The sequence below is a fragment of the Pleurodeles waltl genome, chromosome 4_2, assembly GCF_031143425.1.
Source record: "Pleurodeles waltl isolate 20211129_DDA chromosome 4_2, aPleWal1.hap1.20221129, whole genome shotgun sequence".
Lineage (NCBI taxonomy): Eukaryota > Metazoa > Chordata > Amphibia > Caudata > Salamandridae > Pleurodeles > Pleurodeles waltl.
In genome coordinates this window covers 775,453,228-775,473,688 of record NC_090443.1, presented here as the reverse complement: position 1 = coordinate 775,473,688, position 20,461 = coordinate 775,453,228, and the positions used below count along the sequence as shown (strand labels likewise).

General features: G+C 44.5%; 1 protein-coding gene across 1 annotated transcript in view; it reads left to right on the top strand.

Annotated features, from left to right (window-relative positions):
- TNNI3K (TNNI3 interacting kinase) overlaps window positions 1-20,461 on the top strand; it is a 2,589,932-nt gene that overhangs the window by 1,516,865 nt on the left and 1,052,606 nt on the right. The window lies entirely within an intron of this gene.

Sequence of the window (20,461 nt, the reverse complement as noted above, 5' to 3'; positions counted from 1 at the left end):
GCCAGGGATTTACTAGGAAATCAAATATGTCAATCATGGATGGCCAATCATACATACATTTTACATAGGAGTACCTGCACTTTAGCACTGGTTAGCAGTGGTAAAGTGCCCAGAGTATCAAAAACAGGGTCCAGCACACATAAACAACCTGGGGAACAGAGGCAAAAAGTTAGGGGAGACCACACCAAGGATGCCCAGACTAACACTATCCATCTTCATCTTTTTCTCATAATGATGGTATTCATGCTCTCTTGCTTGCATCTTGTAAACTGTTCTTTGTGACAGATGGTTCATGGCCAGAAAATGCACTAGATTCTCTCAGGTTACTAGTGTGGAGGCTGACAGTTTGGTGATGCTGGTTTTCCTCACCCGCCAGCATTCTGATCCATAAAGAGTGTAGACAGAACGCAGCTCTGGTCAAGCCTCAGCTTGGTGTTAGTGCTGTACTGAGAAGACCTTCACACATTGTTTAGCATCCTGAAGGTATTCCTGGTCTTGTTTAGCCTACTCTTTTCACTACCTGCCCCTCCATCATGTCTGATAGTTCTGCATTGGGAGTTGGGCACTTCAGTCATGGCTATGTCCTCTCTGTCCACCTTGATTGGTGAAGGGTCTGGGATGTTCAGCTGCATGACTTCTGATTTCCACATGTTTGTCTTCAGGTCCACTTGCTGTGATTAGATGTTGAGGCAAGACAGCTTTTCCTGTATAAGCTGGTGTGTGTGGGAGAGCAAGACTAGGTCATCCACATAGTTTAAGTCATCCAGTACTAAGAATAACATTCACCTGATGCATCTGGCTTTGCCTAAAAATAGAGCCCAGTTTTAGCTTTTTCTTGCTATACAGGTCAGTATTGTACAAGGCTTTACATTTTTTTGGGTTTAGCTGAAAGAACACTCAGTGGGTCCTTATGATTGCAGATGTTGCTCTGCCTGTGTTGTAAGGACCTCCTCATTTATGTAATAAGTCAAAATGTTAATTAGTATGCTCTCCCTAGAGTTCCCTCGGGGATTCCAACAATGCTCAAGTTACACCTTCAGGATCTGTTCTCCAAATATATATTTGTCTTTCTAATGGTGCTTGTTTTTACAAACAGTCATATTTTCTCTGACTGTCCCTTCTAGGCATTCTAAGTGTCTCATAAATTGGGCCATCTTACTCTTCACTTTTTCCAGCTTACTCTTTGTGTACTAAATCTCTTTACCCAACTCAAGCTGACCCTGCATAGTCTCATGTACTATCTACAGTAAGGCATTCTTGCTCTGTGGAGAGTTTTGTAGTTTGTAATTTATTACTTGCCTACTCAATCTCTTCATCCTCACTCCATGGATCAGACTCAATCTCAGTTGCACTAACTCAGTCTTTTGCCCTTCCAGTTCTGTAAAGTTATTCTGCCTGCTGATCAGCAGTGTTGAAAAACAAATATTTTCCATTATGTACCACCAGATTTCACGTAAGTCCCTGGCATATGGTAGCCACATTGAACCCATGTTGAACCCAAGACCTGCAATATCACCAGCCGGCTGCAGCACCCACTGTGCCACTCACTACAGTGGCAAAGTACTCTTCTAAATTTGTTTGGATTTTTCTTGCATTGTGTTAATGTTTTATTACTATTTGAATACTGCATTAATAATTCACACATTGCAAGGGTGTCAGCTCAGGCTACTTTAGTGACTTTAGTGATTCATCCTGCCAAGGATTGTGAATATTACTTGAGAAGAGTGCTTACCCTTCTAATAATCATCCAATTTCTTACAATTACCTATTACAATAGTTGGAAGACGCAATTGGGGAAATTAATATTTTACCAACATTTTTATACCTGTTCTGCTCTATTCCACTTTATCTTGTTTGAGTGGGTAGAGGCATACATACCTGCATTTATGGGGGAGGGGATCTAAAACAGTGTAACAAGCAGTGACATTTCCCAGAATTCTACACCCTGAAGGTGGTTGGGTATTACTAGACTTATAACTCTATTATTGGGGAAGTATAAGCAGGAGATTAGCCATATTGATTATTTATCAATTTAGAGAAACAGTGACAAACATATATGAACTATGTCAAGAAAAGGAGGCCTCTGACTGGTTACTGAGCAGTATACACACATTATTACAAAAGGGTGAGGTTTATGGTCCTAGAAGATGCCAAGATATTAAATAAGCAGTGGATAAAGGTTCTCTTAATGCCATTAATGTATAGATACTGTCTAATGGCAAAAAGCTGATATTGCCTGAAATATTTTATGTTAATTTTAAAGCTAATTCTAAATGTGCAACTATGGGTGATTAATTATTTTTTAATACAAATGATTTTTATTGTGACTAAAGTGTTAACAAATGAATGACCAATGTTGCATTTGACACTGTTTCATTTGGAGGTTTATAAGTGTGTTTATTAATGTAGTTTAGTTATGCCACATTTTTGCAAAGATACCATTCTATTAAAATAGATGCTGCTTTGGTGTTATGTTCATCTTACTCCTGCTCGTTACTTTTCCCAGTCAATGTCCCCCTGCATCTTTTCTCTCCCCACAGCCTTCCTGGTGCACTGTACACTGTGATTGAATTGGATATTTTCTTTGGATGGAGCAGTTTTTGCTTAATACCTATCATAAAATTTGCATTAAAACCCTTGGCTTTAGGGGTGAGCCAGAGACTTAATTTTCCTCACAGGACTCTGAGCCTGATTTAGAGTTTGACGGATTGGTTACTCTATCACAAACGTGACGGATCTTACGTCTGCCATATTACTATTCCCATATGATAATGGGATCGTAATATGGCGCAGAGGATATATGTTATGTTTGTGGTGTAATAACCTTATCCGCCAAACTCTAAATCAGGCCCTAAGTCTGATTTTTAGATGATTTCCCAATTTCTCCAGAAGCTGTGCCTGTTGCTCTTAAAATGTTTGTTGCTTATTGGGATTTATATTAATTCTTATGTCTGACTATGTACTCTGCATATGAGCCTTAATGGCACATATTTTCCATTTCTCCATATTGCCTCTTTTGAGTTTTTGTAATAAGACCTCTTAACTATTCATAGATCTAGAACTCAGTTGTTGAGTGTCCACAGTCACTATTTTATTATTCTCCTAAGTTTATCTGAGGGAACCCAATGCTGAGCAGGGTGGTGACTCTTATTCTAAGATCAAGGGTGCAGGAGCTCGACTGTGGATGTTACATTTTGAGGTGATCAAAATATTGAGTACAGTAAAATATTGGGATTTGGCTCCCACATTATTACTGCTCAGACGTGGGTGCAATGTGGTATCATACAGCTTGGAATGATCTACATACTCAATCAGAACATGCAGTAGCCTTTTAGAGCAGTAACAGCTGCCCAGAGAGTAATTTTATAAGTATTTCCAACTAAGAGATTATTTGAAGCAATCAGATACCCAAATGGACACCACTGATTTACTAGAAGTACGTAGTGAACTAAAACAACTACTATGCAAAGCATTTGTTCAATCTTCAGTGTTAAATTAGTGAATTATAAGGCACAGCTACCTGAAGTGTGAGCCAAGGTATTGAATATTCAATTTACAGTCAAGATGATAGAGCACTGTTTGCTTTAAGTTGTAAATTTCTACCCGCTGCGGCCTTTTGACTCAGCATTATAAAACTGCTCATAGGTTATATTGTACCCCGAGTATACTATATGCATGGAAATGGAGAGCAAATTCAAACTGTTCCAGGTGGCTGATGAAGAATGCGTATGGCATACATAAGTTTGAAACTTCTATTGAGCTCACAAAAGTTTGGCAGGCTATAGCTAAGAAATTATCAGAGATCATGGATACGGATATCACTCTCACTATACCCTTTATATTGTTAGCAAATTATACATCAAGGACTAAAATTCCAGCCAATCCAGAAGGATTATGCTTTACAGCTATGACAGAACTTAGATTCGTATTCACTTGGCACTGGATGGATCACAAGACACCTGAATATACATATTGGTGGTAGTCGATGTGTATACTACGTCGAGACTGAATCTGCGATTTACAAAATTAGAGGCAGGAAGGGTAGGAAATCGGCGCCAAGGTATGGGCTAAATTCAATTTGTAAACAGATGTATGTATTTAATACTTCATTTACGTATGCATAGCTTTAAGCAGGAACTTTGGAGTTGTAATAGTAGGGATGAGGATTGACTCATAGTTGCTTGTCTTCCCAACTTATTACGAAGTATTTGACTTTTTGTGTTTACTAATTTCTCTTTTTCTAAATCTTTATTCTGTAATATCTTAATAAAAAGTCAGATATTGAGGGATACTCAGCAGACTGACTATACTAAAGTTACCCAAGAAGAGACACAGGGGGTTATTCTAACTTTGGAGGAGGTGTTAATCCGTCCCAAAAGTGACGGAAAAGTGACGGATTTACCACCAGCCGTATTACGAGTCCATTATATCCTATGGAACTCGTAATACGGCTGGTGGTATATCCGTCACTTTACCGTCACTTTTGGGACGGATTAACACTCCTCCAAAGTTAGAATAACCCCCACAATCTGCTCAACTCGGAACATAAGAGAGCACACACATTACCAATGTGTTCCAGGAGGTTACTGTACACGAGAGAAAACCATTGATTCGTATACATTTTCTGAATTCGATCAGTTTTTCTTTCAACTAATGCAATCCACTAAGTGCAATGGCATCTTGACTATGGAGTAAATGAACTTGGTGAAATCCTTAGCTTAACTTATTCTTTGACCATATGAGGTGCTGACACGAAGCACACAAGTTTCAGGTCATTAAGATCTGTTATACTCTAACCAACAATTAACTTATAGCCACGTGTATGTAGGATTAGAAGGCCATTATTTATGAGTATTGCAATTATTGTGCATTTATAGTTTAGTTGGGTATAAAGAAAATCATAAGTTAGCCACGTCAACACAGTGATCCAAGGGAATAACAGTTGTGGGTTTCGTGCTAGATAAGTATTAATGTATACAAGTTGGGTTACATATGTATATGTGGTCATATGTTATCTCAATAAATGGTGTGCGTCCTAATCACACATGGTGATATTTTCAATAAAGTTTAACGTGGTAAGATTTTTAGAATTCCTAACAAATTATGATGGTATAACTACTTTAATATAAAACAACAACCCGTATTCTATTGCCTTTATGTTCTCTCTAATGTGCTGCCAATTTATTTTCGTAGCATGGTTACTAGGTGACAATGAAAGCACATTCTATCCCTCACCTTTGATTTAGATTTGAAGTTAAATGTTCCCAAATGACTGTATTTTAGAATATGATTTATGCATTGCTATGGAAATATTGTAAATCAAACACAAAATGTCACAAAGAAGTAAATCAAAACACAATTATTTTGGGGGCTTATCATGAGTATCTTGGCGAGGTAAATGTTATTTTTGCCCCATGAACGTCGTGGGTGCGGAAATTACAGAGATTACTAGTTGATCTTTGTAAATCCTCTGAGTAACGACGAATTAGTGTGTAATTGGTAAATATTGGTATCATGCTCTCAGTAATTCTTCATTCTCTGCCACTTTCCCCTGTTGTCATTCATTTTGCGAGGTCCAGCCGACTCTGCATGAGCAAGAACTTGACCAATTGTCATTTCCTTCTCCTCAAAAAACAAGTATCGAGGGTCTAATGAAGACTGTAGCCATTGCATGTGAATGTCACATAACATAAAAGTGCCTTTAAATTAAAGGACACACCCCAAGCCGTCACAGGATTCGGAAGCCCACCCCTGGGGCCAATTACCTTTTAAAGAAAGGGAAGGGGACCCTTCCTGAGCCTTCTCTGGCCCCGTGGGATCCCATGCATGGGGTCGTTTCACTAGCTATATCATGGGAGACCACCCCGGGACACATCGGTTTTCCTGCCTGCACAGGCAAGGGGTGGGAAACCTATGTTTCCTCCTGCCTGGCAAGAGTATTTTTAAATATTCCGCCCAATGGGAATAAACACTAAGGGCCTGATTTAGTTATTGGTGGATGAGTTACTCAGTGACAATGGTGATGGATATCCCAACCACCAAAATCGAAATCCCTTTACATCCTATGGTATTTATATTTCAAAGGATGTCATATCAGTTACCGTTGTGACAGATTCGCTCATCCACCAATATCTAAATCAGGTCCCAAGTCTGCTCCCAGTGGGCTGGAGCTTTTAAAAATGCCCCCGTCCACTTAGAGCAGACTTCTGATCTGTTTCCTTTTCTGCACCAATTAGGTCAAGGAAACTGATCAATAGATTGCTCCCACTCAGAGGGAGCATCATAAGTAGCTGCTCCATCCAGGTGGGGCAACGCTGGCTCCTGCAACCTACGGGAAGCCAGCTGGGGCCGTTGGACCCTGGGCCTCCCCCATGGTCCCCGATTAGTGTATGGTGGTGCCCTGGATGGGTACCAGGGCACCTACCTATATTAAATACAGGCCCTGAGGGATGGGGTCCCCATGGCCTTTTAAAGACTTGATGGGCCATGCAGCTCCCTTTATTTTAATAAAAAAAGGCCCTGGGGGATGAGGTGTCCAGGGCCTAATAAGGCTCGAGGAGGGGACCATACAGCCCTCTCCCCTTTAATAAAAAAATAGCCCTGGGGAATAGGATCCCAAGGGCCTAAAAACAGACAGGGAGTGGGCCGCATGCCCCCCTCCCCTTTCATAAAATTATAAGCCCTGGGGGATTCGGTCCCCAGGGCACCTACCTATATTATTGGGGTGCCTAGGCCCAAATGGGGCCAGAAAGGTGGCCCTCCTCCCCTTTTATGTAAGTTTTGCCCTGGGTGGGCTCACTGGGCCTATATTTGCTTGCGGAGGGGGGCTCCTTGCCTCCTCTCCTTTGAACAAAAAGACCTGGTGATGGGTTCTCTAGGACCTAATGAGTCTTGGGGAAAGGGGAGTTACATGCCCCCCTCCTCTTTAAAATATATATGGCCCTGCGGAATGGGGTCCCCAGGCTTCAATAGGCTCAAGGAGGGGGCCACATGCCCCTCTTCCCATTAAAATAAAACAAACTGCCCTAAGGGATGGGTTCCCCAGGGCCTAAAGAGGCTCGGGGGTATGCGCCCCCTCTCATTTGTGATATATATGGCCCTGGGAAATGGGATCCCCAGGACCTAATGAGTCTGGGGAGAGGGGCTGTGCCGCAGCCCTCCCCTTTGAAAATTCAAAATAGAAGAAAAAAAACACAGTCCTGGGGAATGGGGTCCCCAGGGACTTTTTAAGGCACCGGGAAGGCAAGGCCATAGGGGCCCCCTCTCCATTATGAGTAAATTCAGAACTATAACATCCCTGCAACCTTTGGTTTTTTTTCCAGTGAATTTCTCTGTGTTTTTAATTCTATTTCCTAACCATAACATCCCTGTAAACTGTATGTTTCAGTTAATTCAACCACCGTCATGTACAGCCTTCAACCGTACGTGGCAGGGGTTCGTAGCAGGGCCTGGCTTGTGGCCAGGCCATGCAGCCAACCCCCTATAACCATCCAACTCCGTGCTGTGCATGCCGAAGGGTCTGTCTCTCTGAGTGTGGGAATAGATGTGAGAGGGTGTCTCTGGTTGTGAGAGTGTCTGTCTGGGTGTGAAAGTGGGTGTGTGAGGGTCTGAGTGGTTCTCTGAGTGGATGTGTGATGTTCTAAGTGGGACTGTGAGTGGGTGTACCAGGGTCTGAATGTGTATGTGAGTGGGTGCGTTAGTGTCTGAGTGGGTCTGAGTGGGTACATGAGGGTCTGAGTGGGTGCATGAGGGTCTGTGTAGGTCTGTGAGTGGGTGCACGAGTGCCTGAGTGGCCCCATAAGTGGGTATGTGAGGGTCTGAGTAGGTATGTGAGTGTGTGCATGAGCATCTGAGTGGGTCTGTGAGGGTCTGTGAGTGGGTGCATGAGTGTCTTAGCCACTACGCCACTGGTGACTTTTTACTTTGCAGTGCCCAGATGTTACTGTGAAATTCAATCCACAGATTGTGATGACAATAAGATGTAAATGTTCCATCACTACAAATGTTAAGCATTCAAAACACAAGAAATTATAGACCGACTGACAGTCCAAGAGATTTACCAGTGGGCCACAAGTGACTCTGTGCTGCTGTGCTTCAAAACTAAGTATAACATCTGAACCAATCATTTTGCTGCAGTGACACTTTGAAGTAACTTTATGGAGAGACCATTGCAATATCAATCTCTCTCTCTCTCTTCCATCCCATTATGAGATGGAAGAGAGAGATAGTAACAGGACCGCAAGGGAGAGCCTGAAGGCCCTGCAGTCCTAGCCAGCTCCCCGTGTCCTGCAGGAGCCGACATTGCTCCTGCAAGCAGGGAGATGCTTCACGTAGCAGCTCTCTACTTGTGGGAGCAATGTTTTCATATGTTGTCCCTGCTCGCATATTTGCATGCCAGGAAGGTGGCATTCCCTGGGGCTGTGGGGGGCCAAACACCCCCCCCACATTTGATTTGAATATGTGTCCCAGGGAGGTGAAGTTCGCCAGGTCTGTGGGGGGACTCGGCTGACCCCCTAGTTTGATTTATAATCAATGCCCATGGGGGGGTGGTGGTCCCCGTGCCCCCAACACATTTTCAAAAACATTAGCCCCTGGGAGGTGGTGGTCCCCAGGGTTGTAGAGGGACCGGAGGGACTTCCTGCATTCAAAATATAAACACCCCCAGAATCTGGCCCTCTCGGGCCTGCAGTTAAAACAAGCATGGGAGCCTGCTCTTGTTTTTTTAAAATTTTCTGCAGATCCATGGGACTTGGCTGAAGCGGAGTCAGGACTTGGCTGAAGCGGAGTCCCAAGATGGTTGCCAACACTTCCTTCTTGAAGGGTTGGCAGCCAATCATATCTCAGCACGAGATCAGCAGGGTTGTGAATCCTTCGTGTCACTATAAATACAAATTTAGTTTCCTTTAACTTCTCTAAAACTACTGAACGGATTTACACCAAATCACCAAAAGTTTGCTTTCTGGACCAAGAGTTACATTTTTGCCAAATTTGGTGTAATTATATCCAGTGGTTTAGGCACTATCGGTGCTCAAATTCCCTATGGAAAAAAGAATAGTAAAGATGCATTTTGGGAACCCCCTTTTTCTCAGCCCCCGCTTGACGATCACCTCAAAACCTTCCGGGCAGCAGCTAACGTGAGCGTCTAATTTTTTGGCAAAATTTCGTGAAGATTTGTCAAGAGGCACCAAAGATATATGCAAGTAAAAAAACTATTTTTCTACAGAAACTAGGTTCTAACTATAACTACGTAGTGGCGACCAGCACTAGGTAGATTATATATATATATATATATATATATATATATATATATATATATATATATGTATAATGTCCTCCAAATCTGTAAGGTTATGATTAAAGCACAGTGCAAACAGACTCTCCTCCTCAGGTCGTCGCACCATTTTCAAGACAGAAGGGGCCATATTGCCATCTATGTAACTGATTAATTATAACAATCACTGTAAAGCATTTCCAACTATAAATGCTGCAATATGCCATTGCCAAGTCTGTTCAGGGGAAATTTATTTTTTTAAAGAAGCTTAAATACCATAGATACATCCATATAATGTTTCACAACAATTTAGACTTTCATAATTTCACAGAGAATGTGAAAGTTCCTAGTATACTGAAAAAGAACTTAAATGGTTTCAGTGTGTCATAATCATTTTGAAACTCAGAGCAGAAATGGGTTAATGGGCCATGCCGGTTGAAATGCTCCTAAGTCAAGAACACCACTACTAGGGGCAACGTATTCAAATACATGAGAGGACTCTCCTCTGAGCTATTGTTAATCATACCAGTCAATACTAACAAGAGTGTGTTGAAATACCTCTGACATGTGGAGGATGGGCCATAGTGGAAAGTGTTCTCTAGTTGTTCTCTTGCACAGTGACTTATATGAGTACATGACAATATTTACAAAATAACGCAGTTACATATATAGCTCATCTGAACTGATGAACAAAACAAATATAAAACCATAAAGTATAAACAAAGGTTAAATACCAGCCAGAGACCCAGATAACAGGCAAGCAATCATGCATTCTGGTCCATGTGGGCATCCAGCATGAGTTAAAACAGTACCCTTTCAGAAGTGGATGGCATTGTGCTAATCCTATGCTTAAAGACTTTGCTGTAAAAATGGCAAAATACTTAGGCCCTCATTACGAGTTTGGCAGTCAGAAAACAGACGACCAAATGTGAGGAAGGAGGCAACCGTCATACCAGCTGCTTCCCTCCTAGTCGTATTACAATGTTCCCACCAGGTTGACTGGCAAGAACATCATATTACGATGTTCCCACCAGTCAGACTGGTGGGAACAGGGCTACGACATTGGTCTTGGTTCCCTTTAGGGAGCCGAGGCCAATTCCGTAGCAATACAGTACCCTTGGAATGTGCACTGTGTACAAAGCAGACAATGCACATTCCGAGGGTGGTGGGCAGGGGGGCTGCTGCACTGCCCATGCCATGGTCAGTGCAGGAGCCCCCTGTGACCCCCATCACTGTGTTTATGCCAACCTTTCCAAGGCATAGTCATAGCCTTGGAAAGGCTGACCGAAACAGGAATCATAATTACCATGGCGGCACTGAGTCTGACAGCCATCAGCCCATCAGAAACCACATTCCTGGTGGAGATAGTGGTCCTCTGTTGGTCCAACCGCCAGTGTTTTCATGTGACAGTCGGACTGCATGGGGTGAGGCAGTCCGACTGTCACTGCAAGTTGTAATGAGGCCCTTTGTCCCTTTCTAGCTCATGATGAATGGCACTGTGCTACTCCTATGCTTAAAACTTTGCTAGAAAAGCAAACATTTGTTGTGAGCAAATTTAGAGTGTTGCTGGTGTTGTATGGTGCCCTATATTGGAGCTGCTCTCCATCTAAACTTGAGAACTACCCAGAGTTCTCTCTTCTTTTTATATATAATCACACACACATATTATTATTTATAGATTGAAGGAATAACACAGAATATTATGGTGATGCATTATGGAGATTTTACAGTGTAAGATAATGTGTCAGTGTTATGTCTGATGGTGTCCATTGCCACAATGAAATATTTATTGATTTAATTTGAGTGTTGTAATGATTGTGGTATATATGTATTGATAGGTTGGGTAGAATAATGCCTGACAGCTTAAAATATGCCTTGAGAACAGTTTCTAGGCAGTGCCTAGCTTTGTCAGTCAAACTGTTTTTTTGCATGTACCATGTGCTGGCTTGTGGATTACAAGCATATCTGGGGATTTAGATGTTTGACAAGAATTTTTAAGTTTGTGGATATCTACCTTGTTAGTGGTTTATTAGTGTTAGGTTCCTGAGTGAAGCAAGGTGCAGAGCTTTTAGGACTGATCTTTTTCGAAGTCAAATGAGCAGATTCTTACAGCCACTATGCATTCATGAGAGCAGGGGTAGTGAAAAGGAGTGAGATAAGAATTTGTGTGATGGTATCTAATGGGAAACTCTGGAATGATCATATAATTTCTGCAGTAGGTTTTGTTTTTTTGGATGCCTAGAGACAGCAACATGAATAGCATTTGCTGGATGGTCAATCCAGTTTAGATGAAGTGAGACACCAGGCACATCAGCAATAACCTGTCTTTGCAGTATGTCGGAAAAGTAACTTGGAAAGTCTTTTTGAATGAAACAATAATTCACAGAAAGTCAGTCCTTTTTTTGTTGTGGATGTCTTGGATGCTAATGATGCTCTGGTATGTGTGTGTTTGAGTGAGACAGATCACATTAGAGATGTGAACAATGATGTGTGTGTTGTAATGGGGTGAAATATAAAAAAGATTAAATGTGTCAGAAGATATTTGACTGAGAGTTATTATGTCAGATGGTGGTTCAAAGTGATCAAAGGAGGATAAGGGGAGAGCCATGAACTCCATTTTCACACTGTTACTCGGGACTTCTAGCACAAAATAACACATTGTAGCCCTGAAAGACAGTTGGAAAACACAATATGTATCTCCCATCAATCTGTATCATCCCCCTTCCCTGCTACGTGTCTCTCATCCTTGAAATGGGAAGGGGAAATGCACAGCTTATCATGGCACAATACGCCATTGGAGGTAGAGAGAAATACTTACTGAACTGCCCAGTGTGTGGTGCTTCCTACTACAGCCCAATTTTTTTGCTTTTTTTTACAAAATCTTTCCTGCTTTACAATTAGCAAAGCTGGTAACCTATCTCAAAACATATGCAATGTTTTATCACATTACACAACACTAAACCCAACCACAATGACATCAGTGATAACAGTTGCTTAGACCTCATTATTATGTCCTCTTTTATAGGCAAAATAACATTTATATGCTCTTATTTTTCTATTTTACCACGTTCCTAGTACTTTAACTGAGTTTGAAAATCCCAAATGTGTGGTAAACATCTCCTAGTGTGTGAAAAGTGGTATCACTTTCAGTAGTATTGTTTAAACCCATAGACATTTTACCTTATAAGTTGCTGTATCTCTGAATGGTTATAGTATCTGAGCGGACTGTATTCAGCCAATCTATTGTTCTGTCTTCGGTCAACAGTGCTATTGTGTTTCATGTAGTAGTCATCCATGTTCCTGACAGTTTGGTTTTGTTGCCTTTTTTTAAATGCCTTTAATTGAGTGTAACCTCAGCTCATGGCAATGAGCATGCCCACCACTGCTCTTTTTGTTCTTGTGCACTTGTTCCACCACTGTCCACTAGTGTACGGTTTCTACATTCTTGCTCGATTGGTCCTTTGTGTATTGCTCAATGTTGACAGAGAGCTTGCATTTGTTAAAGCTGTATGTCACAAGTGTAATGGTGCATAATATATATCAAGTTACTCACATATATTGTTTGTAGAAAGTTCTGCTCTGTACTTCTTCATCCACCATCCTCCCATGAGATATTTTCATGCTGAGTATATGGGCAGTACTGGTCGGTTTGCTGTGAGTTGTACAGCAAATTTTGACTGTGAATAACAGATCTTGTCATAAGACACAGACCTGCTTACATCTGCAAAAATGTAGGCATCCCAAATCCTCATCAGCAAGCAAAACAGATAAATAGGATACAAGTATAACTTGTTGAATATTTGGCAGCCATTTTGTAAACCTCTCCATCTTGTTCACCCATTGCTTGCCCACTGCCCATTTCATACATTTCAGACACTGATCTTTAGTCTCCCTCTTAGATCACCCACACCAACAAACCACAACACTAACTGTTCAGGTTAGCCATACAACCAAATACCCTAATTTGACATTGGCTTTGTGTGAAGCCTTTGAACTAACAGTTGATGACATTTATGGTAGAGCTTACATTGTTTCCCTTTATCTAACATGTGGGTTGTTGTGTAATGCCAGAAATTGCTCTCAAAGATTAAGTAAACTACAGAGCCATATAATGTTAAGCTGCCTTTGGTGGGAGAAGTTAAAATGTATTATGTAAATCCACAGAAGTATTGCATTCCGAATTTACAGTTGCAAGCAGGAACACTTGATTTTCCTGTAATGTGTCATGTTAGCTGAGTTACTGTTCTCCCAGATCTGTTTGACTGCTCTTAAGCCAGGAGGTACTATGTGGACAATATGCAGAACATTTTGTAGCTTTACACTTTGTAATTGCTAACATTAAATATAATGTATTAGCAGAGGCCATTTCTGAAGGGTTCCTTGAGGGCAGCACCTTAACATCCGCTGGGGACCCGCAAGAACTGGTTTAGCCCGTTTTAGAGCAACCCAAGAGGTTTCGTCAAAGGGGATCGATACACTCTACGCCCACCCTAGCAGGAGTATTGAGCACGCCAAGGTTGCCAAGAAAGGGAGGGCTAATGAGGATCCAGGTATTGTTTAAAACCCCCAATGGAGGAAGTAGGTAAGCATCCTGCAAGGGTAGGTTGAGGTACATATGAGGCCATGCACGCTGCCCTCCTCTAATTCCAGGATTACACACGTGGAGACAGGGGCAGCACAGTGGTCAGGAAGAGCTGTGGATGTTGGAGTGAGATCGAAGCAATGCAACACTGTCATTCCAGGCCCGGAGTAGAACAGTACACTGGGAAGAGAATGATCTGAATTGTTTTCATCTCTGCCAGGGGGCTTGACGGCAGAGGACCTCCCTGGTGAGGCGACGCTACTCTGCTGGTTGGCGGGCTGTGTTACCTCACATGCTGTTGTTGGTAGCACAACTCAAGCAGCTGCAGATCATCCTTGAGGCTGCACCCCAGACATCACAGGAATTGACCGAAGGTGCTACACATGCCAATTTTCTGGACAGCTGGAGGCCAGAGGACTGCTAGGTTAAGGCAATGTGATTCTGCCCTTGAAGGGCACCAGGATGCTACACGCACCAATTTGTTTCTGAGGGCCTAAGGGCAGAGGACTGCCCGGTCGGGGAGACACAATCTGACCTCGCTAGGATACCAAGACGCTACACGTGCCAGTTTTTTTGAGGTCTTGAGGGCAGGGAACTGCGTAGTTGGGGTGACGCAACTTTGCCCCAGAGGTGCTGCACAGCATGGCGCCTGTGTACACACAGGGCTGAGGGAGCAGAAGACCACTGCCAAGGAGGCGACATGACCCTGGCCCCCCCGGATTAAAAAAAAAAGGACCAGCGAGCGCATCATGTGTAAAGTTTCGTAGCAGTTGACAGTGGGCAGAGGACCACTTAGTTGAGAGGTGACGCGACTCTCCCCTGCTCAGCCTGGAGCACCGTTGCCCCAAACCCTACCGCAGGCCATGCGGTGTGAAATCCGTCCCTGTACATCAAAATTAAAAGTTTAATTAAACATTGAAACTGACGATGGGGGGGATCTACCTGAGCACTGCATCTCCAGTGGGAGATCTGGGGCCAAGGACTGCACCGGTCAGGTGCGACGCGACTCTCATCTTCCGAACATTGTAGGAGGATCCAGCAGGCGTGCCCCTTCTGTGTGGAGTGTGATCTTAAAGGGGAAGTGATCTTGAAGGGGTGGTGGGCCTGTTTCCCAAGCAGCAAGATAAATAAAATAAAAAATAAATAGCACAGACATCTACAGATCATAGGTTTTGAGCTTCAGAAGAGTCAACCAGACATTATCAGTTTGATTGATATCAAAACTTTCTCAACTACAAAAAAAAAGCTACAATTTGCTAACAATAGTTAAATCTTCACATCAAGCACCCCAATTTCAAGGCACGTCATGGACGATCAGGATCTGAGTGAACACCCAGATGAGATGGAAATATTGCAGAGGCTGCGGTGGCCGCAGAGAAGCATGGAAAAGACATGAAGTGGTTGTGTCACAGGCTGGATGAGGAGCCACAAGATGATCTTGATAGGCAACAACACATCCGCAGACAACTTGGGAGACGCGGACTGGACCCCCACCAATGCAGAAGAGTGTCCAGGCCAAAATGTGACAAAGACAAGCACACAAGGTGCTGAAAAAAGAAGCCAGCAGGTCGGGGTATTGTGGGCAGATCTGCTGCCAGCCCGGCAATGGAGGCTCCCATGGGCAATGCCAGTAGAAAGACAACAGACGGTGAGCATATCAGCGAAAGAGTAAAAGCACGTTTGAAGTCATTTGCCTACCCATACCTCAGAGCAGGGGCAAGGGGTAATGGGTATTGGGGAGGAGACAGAGAGACACATATGGGGTCATTCATCCTCACTGGCTGCAGCATGGGGGAGTCATTACCATGCAGTTCAGGAGAAGCATGGGAACAGAGGGGCAGGCACCAGAGGCTCACGCAAGGCCATCTCTATGACATCCCTCCATGATAGCTAAAGCAGCAGGGCTAGCAGACCTCATCCCCCTGGTGGTCAAAGAGAGGATGTGGAGGAGGGAGTATATTGAAATTTTTACATTATTGGAAAATTAAGATGGAGGGCCTATACCTGAATGTATACAATAAAAAGGAGGACTGTATACAATAAAAAAGAGGAAGAAAGGTGAGAGAAGAATTAGATGCATTCAGGATAATGGCATGCATCATAGTTGAGAAAATCCCCATTGCACTGCAGATTTACAGCTAAATGAATAACAGGACATGAGACACACAGGCAATTTCTAGACAATGCGTGGTTGGAATATGATAAAGGATTCAGACCTAAAATGCAGGACACCCGACATGGAATAGAATGCAGAAGACATTTTGGGTTACATACACAAAATGATGATAGCCAAGGAGATCAAAGCATGGGCAGGTAAGGGCGAGCAGCCCTTTCATTCCTCCCAATTTAATAACAAGCATGATAGGCATAGACAAGTGCACAGGCATTCCCAATGACAAGGGCCTGCCAGTAGTTTGCTGGAAATATGACACCAAGGATCGTTAATGAGGCTGCATGCAAATTCTGTCATATCTGCTCAGCTTGTGGGAGCAATCACCCGGCTTCAGTTTGTTGTCAAACATGGTTCTGAAAAGAGAGAAAAGAAAAAGAAGCACTCGTATAAGCAGGAGCCTTGTAGGGGATCTTAGAGGATGGAAACAAGTTCAGCAAGCCTGGTCCCCTATAAATACACATGTTTTGAGAAGGCTGGCCAATGAGTACACCAATAAGGAGGACGCTAGATTGTTAGAGAAGGGTTTTGAAGAAGGGTTTACAATCCCTGTTGAGGGCTTCATCACAGTGGGTGGTGGGAAGTACCTGAAATCGGCCCTGGAGCACCCACATGTGGTCCATACAAAAATCAAAAAGGAAAGAAAGCTGGGTCGCATTGAGGGCCCTCCCCTCCAAACCCCCCCCCATTTCCTAAAGGCCTGGTAATTTCACCTTTGGGAGAGTACCCAAAAAGGAAGTAGGACAGATTAGTTAAACTCATCCACCGCCTCTCTTTCCCTGAAGCAACATCAGTCAAAGATGGGATCAACCTTGAGGCTTGCACAGTGGGCTATAGTTCAAGAGGCTATAGACATGTTTAAGGCAGAAGGGAGGGTGTCTCTCATGGTGAAGGCTAACATCGAGTCTGCTTTCAGAATTCTACCTGTGCACCCAAACAGTTCCCACTTACTGGATTTTCAACACAATGGCAAGATTTATGTTGACAAAGCAATGCAGGTGGGTTGTTTCATAGCCTGTGTTTATTTGATAAGTTCAGCACATTCCTGGAATGGGCACTACATCAGCAGCACCCAAAATGGGGCAAACTCCACTATCTGGCTGGTTTCCCATTTGTGGGGAAGGCAGAAATGCAGGAGTGCAAGGACACACTGAAGGCTTTCCAGGAGCTTGTTGGGGAACAAGATAGTGGGTCCTACTACAAATTTGGTTTTCATCAAAACAGTTAGCCCTTTTCACTGACACAACAGGCAGTCACTGCTTCGAGCAATACTCAGGACCGAGTGGTGCACAAAGCATTGGCCCAGGAGATGGCACGAGCTGAAAATACCATGGAACATAACCTTCCTCGAGTTGTTCGTCATAGTGGTTGCTCTGACAGTTTGGGGTAGCAGGCTGAAAGTCAAGAAAATTACTCTGTGGTCTGACAACAATGGAGTGGTGCAGGAAATAAATAAGGGAACAGCTAGCTGTCCAGACACACTAAGGTGGTCATTCTGACCCTGGCGGTCTTTGACCGCCAGGGCGGAGGACCGCGGGAGCACCGCCGACAGGCCGGCGGTGCTCCAATGGGGATTCCGACCGCGGCGGTAAAGCCGCGGTCGGACCGGCACCACTGGCGGGGTCCCGCCAGTGTACCGCGGCCCCATTGAATCCTCCGCGGCGGCGCAGCTTGCTGCACCGCCGCGGGGATTCCGACCCCCCCTACCGCCATCCAGATCCCGGCGGTCGGACCGCCGAGATCCGGATGGCGGTAGGGGGGGTCGCGGGGCCCCTGGGGGCCCCTGCAGTGCCCATGCCACTGGCATGGGCATTGCAGGGGCCCCCGTAAGAGGGCCCCTAAATGTATTTCACTGTCTGCTGCGCAGACAGTGAAATACGCGACGGGTGCAACTGCACCCGTCGCACAGCTTCCACTCCGCCGGCTCGATTCCGAGCCGGCTTCATCGTGGAAGCCTCTTTCCCGCTGGGCTGGCTGGCGGTCTGAAGGCGACCGCCCGCCAGCCCAGCGGGAAAGTCAGAATTACCGCCGCGGTCTTTCGACCGCGGAACGGTAACCTGACGGCGGGACTTTGGCGGTCGGCCTCCGCCGCCCGCCAAGGTCAGAATGAGGGCCTAAGATTGTTGAGGCAACTCGTGAGTTTGCAGTTAATGGGGAACCTCAACATCAGGGCATGTCATGTCCCGGGAGAGAGGAACTCATTGGCAGGTGCACTCTCTTGTTCCCAGATGACCAGGTTCAGAAGGCTAGCACCACATGCACAGCAAGGGATGAGGTTTCTTCTAGAAGATCTGTGGGACCTGGCAGAACAGACCAGTCATCCCTGATCAAACAAGCCCTTACACCTAATATGGCAAAGCGGTGCAAGAAATATGTGGACACCGTCACACAGGTGGGGGAACAGACCAGTCATTTCTGATCAAACAAGCCCTTACACCCAATATGGCAAAGCGGTGCAAGAAATATGCGGACTCCATCACACAGGTGGGGTGTCTGCAATCATTTAGGGACCCAGAGGACACAGCAAAGGGGGTGGAGTGATTTACTGAATGGACTTTCAGGCAGAAGAAGTCTAAATCCTGGGCATAGGCCCACATGTCAGTGGTTGCTTATTTTTCTAAGTTGAAGGCGGGCAGCGACCCAACTGCTTCACACTACAACAAGATAGCCATGAAAAGGTGGAAGCGTTTAGAGGGGAGGAAACAGGATTCTAGGGGCCTGATTGATTTTGAAAAACTGACCAAGATGGTGGAGTCTCTAAGGGGTGTGGTTGATAACGCATTTGAGTTCACCCTCTTAAGAGCAGCCTTCACATTGGCCTTCTTTGGGGCATTCAGAGTAAGCGAGCTTGTGCCTCCGGCCAACAGGGGTACAAACTCCCTGTGCATACAGAGGGAGATTGTCAGATCAAATGGGGAAAGTATGGAACTGCTGCTTAGGAGTTCCAAGACAGACCAAATGGCAAAAGGAGCCTGGGTGAAGCTGTAAAGCATTGAAGACCGAAGATATTGCCCTATTTTCTGGCTCAACATTTACTTTGCAGCGAGCCTGGGCCCACTCTTTATGCACGCTAATGGAGAACTGCTGAGTAGGTTTCAATTCACAGCAATCATGCACCAGGCTCTGAGTCGGGCAGGCCTCTCCCATCCACTTTCGGGTCCCACTCTGTCAAGATTGGGGCAGCCACGATGGCTTCACAGCATGAGTTACCTGATGAAAAAATAAGGAAGGTGGGCAGATGATGTTCCAATACTTATAAATCTTATGTTAGTCCTCAGCTACTGTAACTTTAACCCAGGGAATAGTTTGGATGATGCTGACGGCTGTGGATGTTATTTTGCATGTGATTTTAACAGGGCCCTGGCCTAGGACAGTCGGGGTAGTCGGTCATTCATTCATTTGCAGGATGCAGTCATGGTGGACCCATGGTGGCAACAGACAGGCAAGAGGGCGACTGCCACAAGCATCTGATGGTGGGGGTACCTGGAGATAAGATAGACTCAACTGTCAGCAACATTGGACAGGTTTAGGGTATTCACTTCCCGACCCCCTGACATTTTAAGAATACACTTGGGGGGGCAATGATCTTGCGCAGTTGGGGAGGAAAGACCTCATGCATGTCATGCGACTAGGGCTGACTGAGGCAGCAAGAGCATTTGGCAGTGCCTCCTTAAGCTGGTCAGAGATCATCCCCAGGACCAAGTGGCACGGCATAGTGTGCAACTGAGCAGTTTACTATTCCAGGAGGAAGTTGAATATAACGGTGGCCAAGTTCTGCAAAACGAATGGCCTGGAAAGTAGCAGGCTGAGTTTGATACACGTGAGCCGGCCAGAACTGAATTCCATGCGGGGGGTACACCTGTCAGAAGAAGGGATGGCTGTTTTGTGGGCTAATTTGTGGGTACCCATGGCAATGATGGGCTGCTTATGAAAAATAAAAAAAACAGAAAAAGGAAAGGAAGAAAAGGGGGGAGCCTCCTGGAGACATAAGCCTCCTAAGCGGGGCATGGCAGTTAGGAAGGAGACATTTGGTTGTTTAAGGAGGCTCAGCGACAAGGTGGTGTGTCAAAAAAGAAGGCCACTCACTTGGGAATGCCCTACTGCAGGGTGAGCCAGCCCGACAGATGGGAGTAAGCAGAGCATGGAACTCGCAGCCCAGACCTCACGGACGGATGGACGGGCACAAAACACACAGACAAGCTAGAGAGCTAAGCTTAAACACCAAAAAGTAGCTACCCTCTCCCCCACAATAAATGGAAACAAACCAACTTAGAACTGCTAACCCCCAAACAGCGGCAGGTATGATTGCACGAACAACAGGCAGGCGTAATAATAAAAGAACGTATAACAACAATGATTTATAACCTGTCTGACATGTACGTTATGACCAGTCAATTGCAGATGATTTATGGTCCTGTCACAATGATCGATGATGTCA